The sequence below is a fragment of the Papio anubis genome, unplaced genomic scaffold (genome assembly GCF_008728515.1).
Source record: "Papio anubis isolate 15944 unplaced genomic scaffold, Panubis1.0 scaffold241, whole genome shotgun sequence".
Taxonomy (NCBI): domain Eukaryota; kingdom Metazoa; phylum Chordata; class Mammalia; order Primates; family Cercopithecidae; genus Papio; species Papio anubis.
The window spans coordinates 88,897-104,570 of record NW_022162469.1 but is presented as its reverse complement, the minus strand read 5'-3'; the positions used below and the strand labels follow the sequence as shown (position 1 = coordinate 104,570).

The 15,674-nt window shown below is 40.9% G+C and overlaps 1 pseudogene; it reads left to right on the top strand.

Moving 5' to 3' along the window:
• Positions 1–12,601: 12,601 nt before the first annotated feature.
• On the top strand, positions 12,602–13,237 carry LOC100999404 (annotated as a pseudogene).
• Positions 13,238–15,674: the final 2,437 nt, after the last annotated feature.

The following is a 15,674-nucleotide window of genomic DNA, read 5'->3' as shown; positions in this document are numbered from 1 at the left end:
GATAATACTAGCTTCATAAAATTAGTTTTATGTGTTCACTGAGTGTTCCTTCCTCTTCTATTTGCTGAAAGAGAGTGTATGGAATTGCTCTTAATTCCTCTTCAAATATTTGGTAGAATTATCCAGGAAAATCATCTGGGCCTGAAGATTTCTGACAGCTTTTAACTTATGAATTAAATTTCCTTAATAGTTATAAGGCTATTCAAATTACTTATTTTATATTGGGTGAGGTTGTGGTCATTTGCAGTTTTCAAGGAATTCATCCATTTCCATAGCTATATACCCATCTACACACATCATTTACCTGCGTAGAGTTAGTAGTGTTCCTTTACAATCCCTTTGATGTCTGCAGGATCCGTAATGGCATTCTGTTTCATTTTTGATACTGACAATTTGTGTCTTTTTATCAGTCTTGCTAGATGTTTGTGAATTTTATTGATCTTTTCAAAGAATCAGCTCTTTATTTTATTGATTTTTTTTCTATATTTTCCATTCCATTCTATTGTGCTTTTAACCTTATTATCTCCTTCCATCTTCTTGGTTTTGGTTGATTTTACTCTTCTTTTTCTAGGTTCTTGAGGTGGGAGGTTAGCTTATTGATTTGAGGTTTTTTCCTCTTCTCTAATATATACATTTAGTATTGTAAGTTTCCCTTTCAGTGGTGCTTTAGCTGCGACCCACAAATTTTGATTTTATTTTTATTTTCATTCAGTTCAATTGATTTTTAAATGTCCTTTGCAACTTCTTCTTTGATGCACAGATTATGCACAAGTATGTGGTTTAATTTTCAAGTGTTTGTTGATTTTTATTTTTTTTTACTTTTATTTTGGGTTCAAGAATACATCTGCATGTTTGTTACATAGGTAAACTTGTGTCATGGGAGTTTGTTGTACAGATTATTTCATCACCCAGGTATTAAGACTCGTACTCATTAGTTTTCCTGATCCTCTCTCTCCTTCCAACCTCCACTTTCCAATTGACCCCCAGTGTGTGTTGTTCCCCTCTTATGTTTCCATATGTTCTCATCGTTCAGCTACCACTTATAAGTGAGAACATGCGGTATTTAGTTTTCTGTTTCTGTGTTCGTTGGATAAGGATATTCATATTCCAGCTCCATTCATATTCCTGCAAAAGACATGATCTCATTGTTTTTTATGACTGCATAGTATTCCATGGAGTATACGTACTACATTTTCTTTATCCAGCTACCATTGATGGGGGTTTAGGTTGATTCACTGTCTTTGCTATTGTGAATAGTGCTGCAACGAACATATGTGTGCATGTGTCTTTATGATAGAATGATTTATATTCCTTTGGGTACACACCCAATAATGGGATTGCTGGGTTGAATGGTAGTTCTGTTTTTAAGTCTTTGAGGAATCGCCACACTGTTTTCTACAATGGTTGAACTAATTTACACCCCCCACCAACAGTATATAAGCGTTCCTTTTCCTGTGCAACTTTGCCAGTAACTTTTATCGTTTTTTCACTTTTTAATAATAGCCATTCTGACTAGTGTGAGATGGTATCTCACTGTGATTTGGATTTCTCTAATGATCAGTGATATTAAGCTTTTTTCTCATATGCTTGTTGGCTGTGTGTATGTCTTCTTTTGAGAAGTGTTAAAGTTCTTTGCCCACTTTTTAATGAGGTTTTTTTTCTTGTAAAATTTAAGTTCTTTATAGATGCTGGATATTAGACCTTTGTCAGATGCATTGCTTGCAAAAATTTTCTCCCATTCTGTAGGTTGTTTACTCTGTGGATAGTTTCTCATACTGTGCAAAAGCTCTTTAGTTTAATTAAATCCCATTTGTCAATATTTGCTTTTGTTGTGATTCCTTTTGGCATCGTTGTCGTGAAATTTTTGCCCATTCCTATGTCCAGAATGGTATTCCCTAGGTTGTCTTTCAGGATTTTTATAGTTTTGGGTTTTACATTTAAGTCTTTAATCCATGTTGAGTTGATTTTTATATACGGTGTAAGGAAGGGGTCCAGTTTCAATTATCAGCATATGGCTAGCCAGCTATCTCAGCACCACTTATTGAACATGGTGTCCTTTCCCCACTGATTGTTTTTGTCAAGTTTGTCAAAGATCAAATGGTTGTGGGTGTGCAGCCTTATTTTTGTGTTTTCTATTCTGTTCCACTGATCTATGTGTCTGTTTTTGTACCAATAGTACCAGGCTCTTTTGGTTACTGTAGCCCTGTAACATAGTGTGAAGTCGGGTAGTGTGATGGCTCATATTGGCATCTACTGATTGTCTTTTTTCACTTAGGTTTTTTTGTTTTGTTTTGTTTGCGAGACGGAGTCTCGCTCTGCCACCAGGCTGGAATGCAGTGGCATGATCTTGGCTCACTGCAACCTCTGACTCCCTGGTTCAAGCAATTCTCCTGCCTCAGCCTCCCAAGTAGCTGGGATTACAGGCACGCGCCACCACGCCCAGCTAATTTTCGTATTTTTAGTAGAGATGGGGTTTCACCATGTTAGCCAGGATGGTCTTGATCTCCTGACCTCGTGATCCGCCTGCCTCATCCTCCCAAAGTGCTGGGATTACAGGTGTAAGCCACTGCGCTCGGCCTTTTTTTCACTTAGTTTGAGACCTTCTTGGATATTGGCATGACAAGTGATTTTTAATTGAAGCCTAAACATTTATTTATTGTTATGCAACTCCAGATCTTATTTAAACTTTCTATTTTAGCTGGCTTTCTCTGACACCACTCTGCTAGGGGCAAAATGGGGCATCACCTCATTACTGCCCAGTGCAGATAGACATCCAAGTTGCCTACTGACATCTGAGAGAACACTGCTCTTTACCAATGGGTGGGAATAAAAGTCCAGGGTTCAGGCTAGGCACGGTGACTCAAGTCTGTAATCCTAGCACTTTCAGAGGCTGAGGCGGGCAGGTCACCTGAGGTCAGGAGTTCAAGACCAGCCTGGTCAATATGGGGAAACCTCATCTCTACTAAAAATACAAAAATTAGCCAGGCAAGGTGCCACACATCTGTAATTCCAGCTACTCGGGAGGCTGAGGCAGGAGAATCACTTGAACCCAGGAGGTAGAGGTTGCAGTGAGCCAAGATCACACCACTGCACTCCAGCCAACAGAGCAAGGCTCCGTCTCAAAAAAAAAAAAAAAAAAAAAAAAAAAAGTCCAGGGTCTCCCTGTTGTCTCCACTGACCTCAAAGGGCAGGAAGAGGCTCATTACTGGCAATCTGGGATAAAATTCCAGTTCCCTACTTTGTTTTCTCTGATGCCACCCTGGTCGGATTGAGATACCTTGTTAGGGTCTCATAAGAATGGAAGTGTAGGTTCCCACTTAGCCTTTGCTTCTTATAGTTGGGGTTGGGGACCATAGTTTTTTCTGTGGTGTTTGGCTGGAGTAGATTGTTATTGTCTAAAAGTTTTCCGTCTGGGTAGGCTGCCCCTTTCCTGGTCCTTTGATTAGAGAAAGCAGGCTTTGTTGGGGATGTTGTAGTCTAGGCCTGCTGGCACTTGTGTTGATGGATTCTTCAGTTCCAAGTCCTCTGGGTACCTTTTAGATGATTGTTTTATATGTTAATATAATGCCTAGGTTTTTTAGTTGTAACATTTTAGCAGGAATGTGCGCCCCTCCAAATCTCATGTTGAAATGTGATCCCCAGTGTTGGAGGTGGGGCTTAGCTGGAGGTGTTTAGGTTACGGAGGCAGATCCCTCATGAAAGCTTGGTGTCCTCCTCACAATAATGAGTTCTCACTCTATTATTTGACATGGCAACTATTAGTTGACATGAAAGCTAGTTACTTATTTATTATTTATTTATTATTATTATTATTTATCTAGATGGGGTCTTGCTCTGTTGCCCAGGCTGGAGTGCAGTGGCTGATCTCAGCTCACTGCAACCTCCACCTCCTGGGTTCAAATGATTCTTCCACCTTAATCTCCTGAGTAGCTGGGACTACAGGTGGATGACACCACATCCTGCTAATTTTTATACTTCTAGTAGAGATGGCTTTCACCATGTTGGCCGGGCTGATCTCGAATTCCTGACCTCAAGTGATCTACCAGCCTCAGCCTCCCAAAGTGCTGGGATTACAGGGGTGAGCCACGGCTCGCAGCCAAGAGCTGGTTGTTTAAAATAGCACGCATCTCGCTTGTTCCTTCTCTCACCATGTGATACATCCACTCCCTCTTTATCTTCTCCAATGAGTAAAAGCTTCCTGAGGCCTCTCTAGAAGCACACGCTGGCACCAGGCTTCTTGTACAGCCTGCAGAACTGTGAGCCAAATAAACCTTCTTTCTTTATAAATTACCCAGCCTCAGGTACTCCTTTATAGCGACACAAAATGGACTAATATAAGGAAGAACAAGAAAAGTATGTCTATTATATATTGTTGGAAGCATAATTCTACAGCAGACTTTTAGAGAAAGCTAATAGTCTCTCCAACACCAAGAAACTACATGAGGTGCAGACAGAAAAGAGGAGCAAGGACTGTCCAGGAGACTCCCATGTCAAGAGGAAAGAGGAAGAGGAACTAGCAGGAAGATTGAGATGGTACAGCTAGTGAGATAGGAGGAAAAGCAAAAGAATGCAAGATACATAGTAAATGACTTTTTAAAGAATCGTTTCAGTGGGACAGAATTCTAACTAGAAGAGATTTAAGAAATAACCAGAACAAAGAGAAAGAAATGAGTTACCAAAGACTATATATTATGTGATTCCATTTACATGAAATGTCCAGAATGGACCAACCTTTTTTCTTTCTTTTTTTTTTTTTTTGACATGTAGTCTCACTTTGTTGCCTAGGCTGGAGTGCAGTGGTGCGATCTTGGCTCACCACAACCTCCACCTCCCAGGTTCAAGCAATTCTCCTGCCTCAGCCTCCCAAGTAACTGGGACTACAGGTGCGCGCCACCATGCCCAGCTAAGTTTTGCATTATTAGTAGAGACAGGGTTTCACTATATTGGCCAGGCTGATCTTGAACTCCTGACCTCATGATCCATCCACCTCGGCCTCCCAAAGTGCTGAGATTACAGGCGTGAGCCACTGCACCCGGCCTCAGAATGGGCCAACCTGTAGAGGTAGAATTAGTGGTTACTTAGGGCTGGGATTGGGCAGATGAGTTGGAGTGGGGAGAGGGGTTGTTGAGGAAATAGAGATGGAAAGTGACTACTAATGGGCACAGGGTTTCTTTATGGGGTGAGGAAAATATTCTAAAGTTAGATTGTAGTGATAGTTGCACAACTCTGAGATATTATTTTACAACATTGAATTTTACACTCTAAGTAGGTGAATTGTATGGTATGTGAATTATATTTTAATACAATTATGAAGGAAAGAAGGAAGGGACATATTGGGGAAAATGTGGAATTTTTATGCAGGGCTAATCTGTCTTACATACAGAGTGCTAACAATCCAATAGAAAAAAAATGGGTAAAAAACAGAAACAGAAAAATATATGACAAGATGCTTAATTCACAATAATAAAACTATAAACTAAATTATATTGAAATAATATGTATTTCCTCTGACTGACAAAATTCCAAAGTTTGGCAGCACTTAGCAAGACTTTAGGATATCGGGCACTCTCATACATTGTTAGTAAGGGTATAAATTGGAACAATCCTATGGAGAGAAATGTAGCAGTATTTATCAAAATTACAAACGCAGGCTGGGCACGGTGGCTCACGCCTGTAATCCCAACACTTTGCGAGGCTGAGGCAGGCAGGTCACTTGAGGTCAGGAGTTTGAGACCAGCCTGGCCAACATGGTGAAACTCCGTCTCTACTAAAAATACAAAATCAGCAGGGTGTGGTGGCAGGTGCCTGTAATCCTAGCTACTTGGGAGGCGGAGGTTGCAGTGAGCCAAGATCACGCCACTGCAGTCCAGCCTGGGCAACACAGTGAGACTCCATCAAAAAAAAAAAAAAAAGAAAATAGTCCAGCATATTTTTAGGCTGATGGAGGATGATACAGACATTTAGATTATTTCCGCCTTTTACTGTATTACAGTGCCTTTTAAATACCTCTGTTATATCTCTTTATCTGTTTGTACGTTTCTTTTTCCATTAGATAAAAAAAATTCCTTGGAAGCAAAGGCCATCACTCCTCATCTCTGTATCTCCTGCTGCTAGCCTAGTGCTGACATAAAGCAGTGTTCAGCATATATTTGTTCAAGGATGTTGTTGAGGGCTCTCCCCAAGACTTGTCCACCATTTGAATGAATAACGAACACCTCAGCACCAACTTCAGGATTCCGTCCTGCAGCAAGGTTCACTTGTGTTGGGATTCTCAGGAAAAACTCCCAGAAGCAGCATGACTGAAACCAGGCAGATGGCACTGCTCAAAGTGAGAACCACCTGAGCAAAGTCAGAGATGCTGGCATAATGACGATGATGAGGATGGCGGTGGTGGTGATGATGAGGATAGTTAACATTTATTGAGAGTCTACTATGTACCAAGAACTGTTTAATTTTTATCATGTATTAGTTAATTCCTGACAAGAAGTCTATGAATAAGGTATCATCTTCATCTTACAGATGGGGAAACTAAGACAGGAATAAGTTGCCCAACATCACATAACTACGAAGAAATACAAATACATGAGACCAAAAGAATGTATATAGTGCCTTGATACAGAGACTTGATCTTACACAAAAAAAATAGGTTTACTCTTGCACTTTTTCTGACCTCCCCTCTTCTTCCTATCTACCAAGTCTTTAATAAATATATGTCAGATTTTGTTTTCTGCAACTTTGCAAAAATATTCGTTCGTCCCTGACCCCAAGGGGTGAGAAATCTATTGTAATTCTTGCTACTAGATATAGCTGCAGACATAATGCCAAGAAATTTTCCTAGATTCAGTTCTTTGATTTAACTTCCTTTCCCAAACACAGCTTGGCATGTTCAAAATTAGTTTCTTCCTTACCAGTAGGAATTGTCCTTGAAATTTAGTTTTTTTGTGTCTAAAATGACCTTTTTTTTCTTCCTGTTTCCTTGATTTGGGCCAGAAAGGAGACAGCTTACTAAAATGCATGAACTTACTTCCTCCCATACTACTCTTAGTTTCTGTATTTCTACCTCCCTTTGGAAAATATTCCTGTTCCCCGAAACACTTGAAAGAAAAACTCATATAATTACCAGTGAGTTAGCAGTAAATTTACCTATACCGATTGCTCTTAGGATTACTCTATTTTTATTTTTTGAGACAGGGTCTAGCTGTGTGGCCCAGGCTGGAGTGTAGTGGTGTGATCATGACTCACTGCAGTCTCAACCTCCTGGGCTCACACGATCCTCCCACCTCAGCCTTTCCAGAAGCTGGGACCCAAGCAGCTGAGGCGATAAGTGAGCACCATCATGCCCGGCTAATTTTAAAAAAAATTTTTTCTGCAGAGACAAGGTCTCACTATGTTGCCTAGACTGGTCTTGAACTCCTGGCCTCAAGCAATCCTCCCACATCAGCCTCCCAAAGTGCTGGGATTACAGGCATGAGCCACGGTAACCGGCATGGGATCACTAATTTAATGCTATTGAATACAGAGAGGTAATTCTGTTTAGTCAGTATCTTCGTGGCTGAAAGACTCCGCCTTCAGGCCCTGTTACGGGCTGAACTGTGTCCCCCTAAAAATGCATATGGTGAAGTCCTAACCCTCAGAACCTCAGAATGTGACTGTATTTGGATATAGGGTTTTTAAAGAAGTAATTAAGTTAAAATGAGGTCATCAGGGTGGGCGCTAATCCAATGACTGGTGTCCTTATAAGAAGAGATTAGGACAGACACAGAGGAAAGACACAGAGAGCAGATGGCAGCCTATAAACCAAGGGGAGAACCTCAGAAGAAAGCAATCCTGCTGACATCTTGATCTCAGACCTCTGGCCTCCAGAATTGTAAGAAAATTAATTTCTGGCCGGGCAAGGGGGCTCATGTCTGTAATCCCAGCACTTTGGGAGGCCGAGGGGGTGCAGATCACTTGAGGTCAGGAGTTCAAGAGCAGCCTGGCCAACATGGTGAAGGTGAAACCCCGTCTCCACTAAAAAAAATATAAAAATTAGATGGGCATAGTGGCACCTGCCTGTAGTCCCAGCTACTTGGGATGCTGAAGCAGGAGAACTGCTTAAGCCCAGGAGGCAGAGGATGCAGTGAGCTGAGACTGCGCCAATGCATTCCAGTCTGGGTGACAGAGTGAGACTGTATCTCAAAAATAAATAAATAAATTTCTGTTGGTTAACCCACCCAGTCTGTGGTATGTTGTTATGGCAACTCTTGCACACTAATACAGGCCCTTACTCAGAGCCCACCTTTCTCAACGTGTCAACACTGAGCTTTCAAATCTATATACCCGGGGGGACACGGTGGCTCACCCCTGTAATCCCAGCACTTTGGGAGGCCAAGGCGGGCAGATCACCTGAGGTCGGGAGTTCAAGACTAACCTGACCAATACGGCGAAAACCCATCTCTACTAAATATACAAAAATTAGCCAGGCGCGGTGGTGGGTGCCTATAATCCCAGCTACTCAGGATGCTGAGACATAAGAATAGCTTGAACCCGGGAGGCGGAGGTTGCAGTGAGCCGAGATCGTACCATTGCACTCCAGCCTGGGCAACAGAGTGAGACTCCATCTCAAAAAACAAAACAAAACAAATCAAATCTATATACCCAAGAGTCTACTGAACATCTCCACTTATCACATCAACACTTCACATTCAGTGTGTCCAAAGCAACACTCTCATCGCTCTCTGCATGCCTCTCTTCCTTATGTCACTGACAGCACCCCCATGACAAGCCAGAAATCCAGTTGTTATTCTGAATTTTGCATTCTCCCTCCATCCCTACTTCCTATTAGTTAAAAAGTTCTATCCAGACCACCTCTTAAATCTTTACTTCTTAGTTTGTTTTTTACTTTCAAAAATTTCAGATCCAAAGAAAAGCTGAAAGAATAATACAATGAACAGCTTATAACCTTCACAAAATTCACAATTCATTAACGTTTTTTCTATTTGCTTTTTTTTTTTTTTTTTTTTGGTTGAGACAGAGTCTCGCTTGGTCGCCCAGACTGGAGTGCAGTGGCCGGATCTCAGCTCACTGCAAGCTCCGCCTCCCGGGTTCACGCCATTTTCTTGCCTCAGCCTCCCGAGTAGCTGGGACTACAGACGCCCGCCACCTCGCGGAAGTAGTGCTCTCGTTGCCCAGGCTGCAGTGCAATGGCGTGATCTCAGCTCACTCCAACCTCTGCCTCCTGGGTTCAAGCGATTCTCCTGCCTCAGTCTCCCCATTATCTGGGATTACAGGCATGCGCCACCACGCCAGGCTAATTTTGTATTTTTAGTAGAGACAGGGTTTCTCCATGTTGGTCAGGCTGGTCTCCAACTCGACCTCAGGTGATCCGCCTCCCTTGGCCTCCCAAAGTGCTGGGATTATAGGTGTGAGCCACCACGCCCAGCCCACTATTTGCTTTCACATTCTCTTTCCGCATATACTTTTTCTGTGGAACCATCTGAAAATAAATCACAGACCAGCCGCAGTGGCTCACATCTGTAATCTCAGCATTTGGGGAGGCTGAGGCAGGAGAATCACCTTAGGTCGGGAGTTCAAGACCAGCCTGACCAACATGGAAAAACCGCATCTCTACTACAAATACAAAATTAGCCGGACGTGGTGGTGTGCACCTGTAATCCCAGCTACTGGGGAGGCTGAGGCAGGAGAATTGCTTGAACCCAGGAGGCAGAGGTTGCAGTGAGCCAAGATCGTGCCATTGCACTCCAGTCTGGGAAACAAGAGCGAAACTCTGTCTCAAAAAAAAAAAAAAAGTTAAAAAAAGAAAGAAGATAAATCATGGCTGGGCTCAGCAGCTTACGCCTGTAATCCCAGCACTTTGGGAGGCCAAGGCAGGCAGATCACCTTAGGTCAGGAGTTCAAGACCAGCCTGGCCAACATGTTGAAACCCCGTCTCTACTAAAAATACAAAAAAATTAGCCAGAAGTGGTGGTGTACACCTGTAATCCCAGCTACTTGGGAGGCTGAGGTGGGAGAATTGCTTCAACCTGGGAGGTGGAGGTTACAGTGAGCCAAGGTTGTGCCACTGCACTCCAGCCTGCATAACAGAGCAAGACTCCATCCCAAAGAAAAGAAATCACAAACATCACGATATTTCTCCTATAAATACTTCAGCATGCATCTCCTAAGAATAAGCCTTCTCTGCTATATGTCTTCAATATCGATGTTGCAATGGAAGTTCTAGCCAGAACCCCTAGGCAAGACAAATAAATAAAGATAAAGGGCATACTAATTGAAAAGGAACAAGTAAAATTATCTTTATTTTCAGATGACATGATCCTATATGTAGGAAATTCCAAAGAACCCATAAGAAAACTATTAGAGCTAATAAATTTAGCAAAGTTTTAGAGTTACAATCAACATGCTAAAATCAGTTATTTCTATATACCAGCGACAAACAATCTGAAAAGGAAATTAAGAAAACACTTTCACTTACAATGGAATGTAAAATAATAAAATACCTAGGAATAATATTAACGAGGTGAAAAACTTGCACACTGAAAACCGAAACACTGCTGAAAGAAAGCAAAGACCTAAATACAGTCATGCATTACCTAATGCAGGAATACATATTCTGAGAAATGCATTGTTACATGATTTCATCATTGTGTTGGTATCACAGAGTGTACTCATACAAACCTAAATAGCATATAACCTACTACACACCTGGGGTCCGTGGCATAGCCTCTTGCTCCTAGGCTACAAATCTGTACAGTAGGTTACTATGCTGAATACTGCAGGCAATCGTAACACAATGGTATTTTTATATCTAAACATAGAAAAACTATAGTTTTAAAAAATGGTATAAAAGATTTAAAATAGTACAACTGTAGAAGGCATTTACCATTTGTGGCACCAGAAGTTGCTACAAGTGAGTGGTGAGCCAGTGAGTGAGTGGTGAATGAATGTGAAGGCCTAGAACATTATACTACTGTACACTTTATAAACAGTGTATCCCTAAACTCCACTAAATTTATAAAAAATATTTTATTTCAGTAACAAATTAACCTTAGCTTATTCTAACTTTTTAACTTTATTAATCTTTAATTTTAAAAAACTTTTTGACTCTTTTGTAATAACAACAATTAGCTTAAGACATACACATTTCTACAACTATACAAAAATATTTTTTCTTTGTATCTTAATCCTATAGACTTCATTATTTAAAAAAATTTTTAAAAACATTTTTGTCAAAAACTAAGACACACACATTAATCTAGGCCTAGATGGGGTCACGATCATCAAGGTGTCACTAGGTGATGGGAATTTTCCAGTTCCCTATGTTATGGGACCAATGCTGTATGTGTGGTCTGTAATTGACTAAAACTTTGTTATGCAGCGCATAACTAAATGAGAAGACATCTTGTGTTGATGAGTTGGAAGAATTAATATTATAAAGATGGCAGTACTCCATAAATTGAGCTACAGATTAAATGCAATCCCCATTAAAATTCCAAAGGCATGTTTTGCATAAATTAACAAGCTGATCCTAAAATTCATGTGGAATTGAAAGGGATCCTTAAGAACTAAATCCATCTTGAAAAAAAACAAAGTTGGAGTACTCCTACTTTCTTATTGTGATGCCTGCTACAAAGCTACAGCACTGGCACATGGACCAAGGAAACAGAAGTGAGAGTCCAGAAATAAACCTATAAATCTATGGCAATTAATTTTCAACAAGAGTGTCAAGACCATTCGATGAGGGAAGAACAGTCTCTTCAACAAATAGTGCTGGAACAACTGGATATCTATCTGCAAAATAATTAAGCTGGAGTCCCAACCTCATACCATTATTTAAAAATAAACTCAAAATGGATCAATAACTTAAATATAAGAACTAAGACCATAAAATAGGGTAAGTCTTTAAGATTAGATTTTAAAACATAGGGGTAAACTTTATGACACTGGATTTGGCAATGTATTTTTATTTTTATTTATTTATTTATTTTTTTGAGACAGAGTTTCGCTCTGTCACCCAGGCTAGAGTGCAGTGGCGCGATCTCAACTCACTGCAAGCTGTGCCTCCCGGGTTCACGCCATTCTCCTGCCTCAGCCTCCCGACTAGCTGGGACTACAGGCACCCGCCACCACATCCAGCTAATTTTTTGTATTTTTAGTAGAGGCGGGGTTTCACCGTGTTAGCCAGGATGGTCTCGATCTCCTGACCTCGTGATCCACCCGCCTCAGCCTTCCAAAGTGCTGGGATTACAGGCGTGAGCCACTGCACCCAGCTGCAATGTATTTTTAAATGAAACCAAAAGCATGATCTACAACAATTTTTAGATTATATAAATTGGGCTTCAAAATTAAAAACTTTAACATTATTAAGAAACTGAAAAGGCTATAGAATAGGAGAAAATATTTGCATATCACCTATCTAGTAAGAGTTTAGTGTCCTGAATATATATTTAAAAAAACTCCTACAACTCATTAACAATGAGACAAACAACCTGATTTTAAAATGGACAAATGCTTTGGGAGTTTGAGGCAGGAAGATCACTTGAGGCCAGGAGTTTAACACCAGCCTGGGCAACATATGGAGACCTTATCTCTATTAGCCAGAGTCATGATGGGTGTGCTGAAGACCACTGGCCTTGTGGGATTGGCTGTATGCGAGAGTCCACAAGAGAGGCTAAGAAAATTGTACACGAAGATTTTTTATGTTCTTGAGCAAATCCCTAAAAATGCAGCATACAGAAAGTATACAGAACAGATTACAAATGAGAAGTTGGCTATGGTTAAAGCGGAACCAGATGTTAAAAAGTCAGAAGAACAGCCGGGCGCAGTGGCTCACTACTGTAATCCCAGCACATTGGGAGGCTGAAGCAGGCAGACCAGCCCGACCAACATGCTAAAACCCTGTCTCTACTAAAAATAGAAAACTTAGCCGGGCATGGTGGTGTAGGCGTGTAGTCCCAGCTACTCGGGAGACTGAGGCAGGAGAATCACTTAAACCCAGGAGGTGGAGGTTGCAGTGAGCCGAGATCATGCTACTGCACTTCAGCCTGGGCAACAGAGTGAGACTCTGTCTCAAAAATAAATAATTAAATAAAAATTTAAAAAAATCAGAAGACCAACTTCAAGGTGGTCAAATAGAAGAGGTGATTCTGCAGGCTGAAAATGAACTAAGTCTCGCCAGAAAAATGATGCAATGGAAACGATGGGAGAGACTCCTGCCAATCAGTGGAAATGGCCAATATAATTATTAAATGACTTTGGAAGGTTGATGGGAAACTGATGTAATTAAATATTCTGTTATATTAAAAGTGTGAGCCAGGCACAGTGGCTCACACTTGTAATCCCAGCACTTCAGGAGGACGAGACGGGTGGATTACCTGAGGTTGGGAGTTCGAAACCAGCCTGACCAACATGGAAAAACCCCATCTTTACTAAAAATACAAAAATTAGCCAGGCGTGTTGGTGCATGCCTGTAATCCCAGCTACTCGGAGGCTGAGGCAGAAAATAATTGCTTGAACCTGGGAGGCAGAGGTTCAGGTGAGCTGAGATAGCACCATTGCACTCCAGCCTGGGCAACAAGAGCGAAACTCAGTCTCAGAAAAAAAAGAAAAAAAGTGTGTGGACCTGGTGTAGTGGCTGATACCTGTAATCCCAGCATCTTGGGAGGCCAAGGCAGGAGGATCATTTGAGGTCAGGAGTTTGAGACCATCCTGGCCAACATGGTGAAACCCCATGTCTACTAAAAATACAAAATTTAGCCGTGCATGGTGGCACACACCTGTAATCCCAGCAGCTACTCAGGAGGCTGAAGTGGGAGAATCGCTTGAACCTGGGAAGCAGAGGTTGCAGTGAGCCGACATTGTGCCACTGGACTCCAGCCTGGGCAACACAGCAAGACTCCGTCTCAAAAAAAAAAAAAGGCAAAGAACCCTTGTGTACTGTTGGTGGGATTGTAAATTGGTACAGTCACATGTAAAAGAGTATAGAGGTTCCTCAAAAAATTAAAAATAGAACTACTACATGATCTAGCAGTCCCACTTCTGGATATCCCAAATAATTGAAAACAGGGTCTGTCTCTAAGATATATTTGCATATATCTCTAAGATATATTTGTTCATATCAGCATTATTTACAGTAGCCAAGAGGTGGAAACAACCAAAATGTCCAATGACAGATGAACGGTTAAACAAAATGTAGTATCTACATGCAACAGAGTATTATTCAGCCTTAAAAGCGAAGGAAATCCTGTCACATGCTATAACACGGATGAACCTTGAGACCATTATGTTAAATGACATAAGCCAGTCACAAAAAGACAACTACCGTTTGATTCCATTTATATGAGATACTTAGTCAAAATCATAGAGACAGAAAGTAGAATGGTTACCAAAAGCTGTGGGTAGGGGGAAAGGAGTTACCTAATGAGTATGAAGTTCCCGTTTTGCAAGATGAAAAAGTTCTGGAGATCTATTTTATAACAATGTTAATATATTTAACATTACTGAAGTGTACACTTCAAAATGGTGTCAGGGTTTGAAGACAGGGTGTCATTATGTTTGCCCGGGCTGATCTCAAACTCCTGGCCTCAGGAGATCCTCCCATCTCAGCGTCCTAAAGCATTTGGATTACCAGTGTGAGCCACTGAGTTTGGCCACCCTAAAATATTTTTAAAGGGAAAAACAAACAAAAAAACCTAGCCCATAGTTCTAGACTTTGTCTTTGCCTCACATTAATTTACTCCCACTACTTCAATAAAAATAATTAGGGCGAAAAAAACAGGGAGAGTTAAGAGCTTATACAGACATTTCTCTAAAGAAGATATACAAACGGCCAACAAACACATTAAAACATGCTCAACATCATTAGTCATTAGGGAAATGCAAATCGAAACCACTATGAGTCGCAGCTACTCCAGAGGCTGAGGCAGGAGGATGCTGCAGGCCAAGAGTTCCAGACCAACAGGATCTCGCTTTGACCCTGTCTCTACAATACATTTTTTAAAAATTAAAAAAAAAAAAAAAGTGTTGGCCATGATTTTGATAAACTGCGGTCCTCATACATTGCTGGTGGGAATGTAAAATGGTTCAGCTGCTGTGAAATAGTTTCCGTTTCTCCCTGAGTTGAGAATAAAATTACTGTATGACCCAGCAATTTCACTCTTAGGTATATACCTAAAATAACTGAAAACAAGTACTCATACATAGAACTATTTACAATAGTTACAAGGTAGAAATAACCCATATGTCTATTAATGGATGAATGGATAAACAAATTGCAGTCTATACCTACACTAGCATATTGAGCCATAAAAGGGATGACATACTGATACATGCTACGACTCAAAAGATTAGTAAGACAGACACAAACGGTCAATATTGTATGATTCCATTTTTGTGATATAGGTACATCCACTGAGACAGGATACAGATTGGTGGGTGCCAGGGCCTGGTGGAAATGGGGAAGGGGGAGCAACTGCTTAACGGGGCACAGCGTTTTCTTTTAGGATGATGAAAATGTTTTGGAACTGTATGGATAGAGATGCTGGTTGTACAGCATTGTGAATGTACTAAATGCCACTGAATTGTTCACTTTAAAAATGACTGGTTATGTCAATTTCACCTTAACAAAAAAATTACAAACAGTACTCAGATTTTAAAAAGCATCATTTCACCAAGATTCC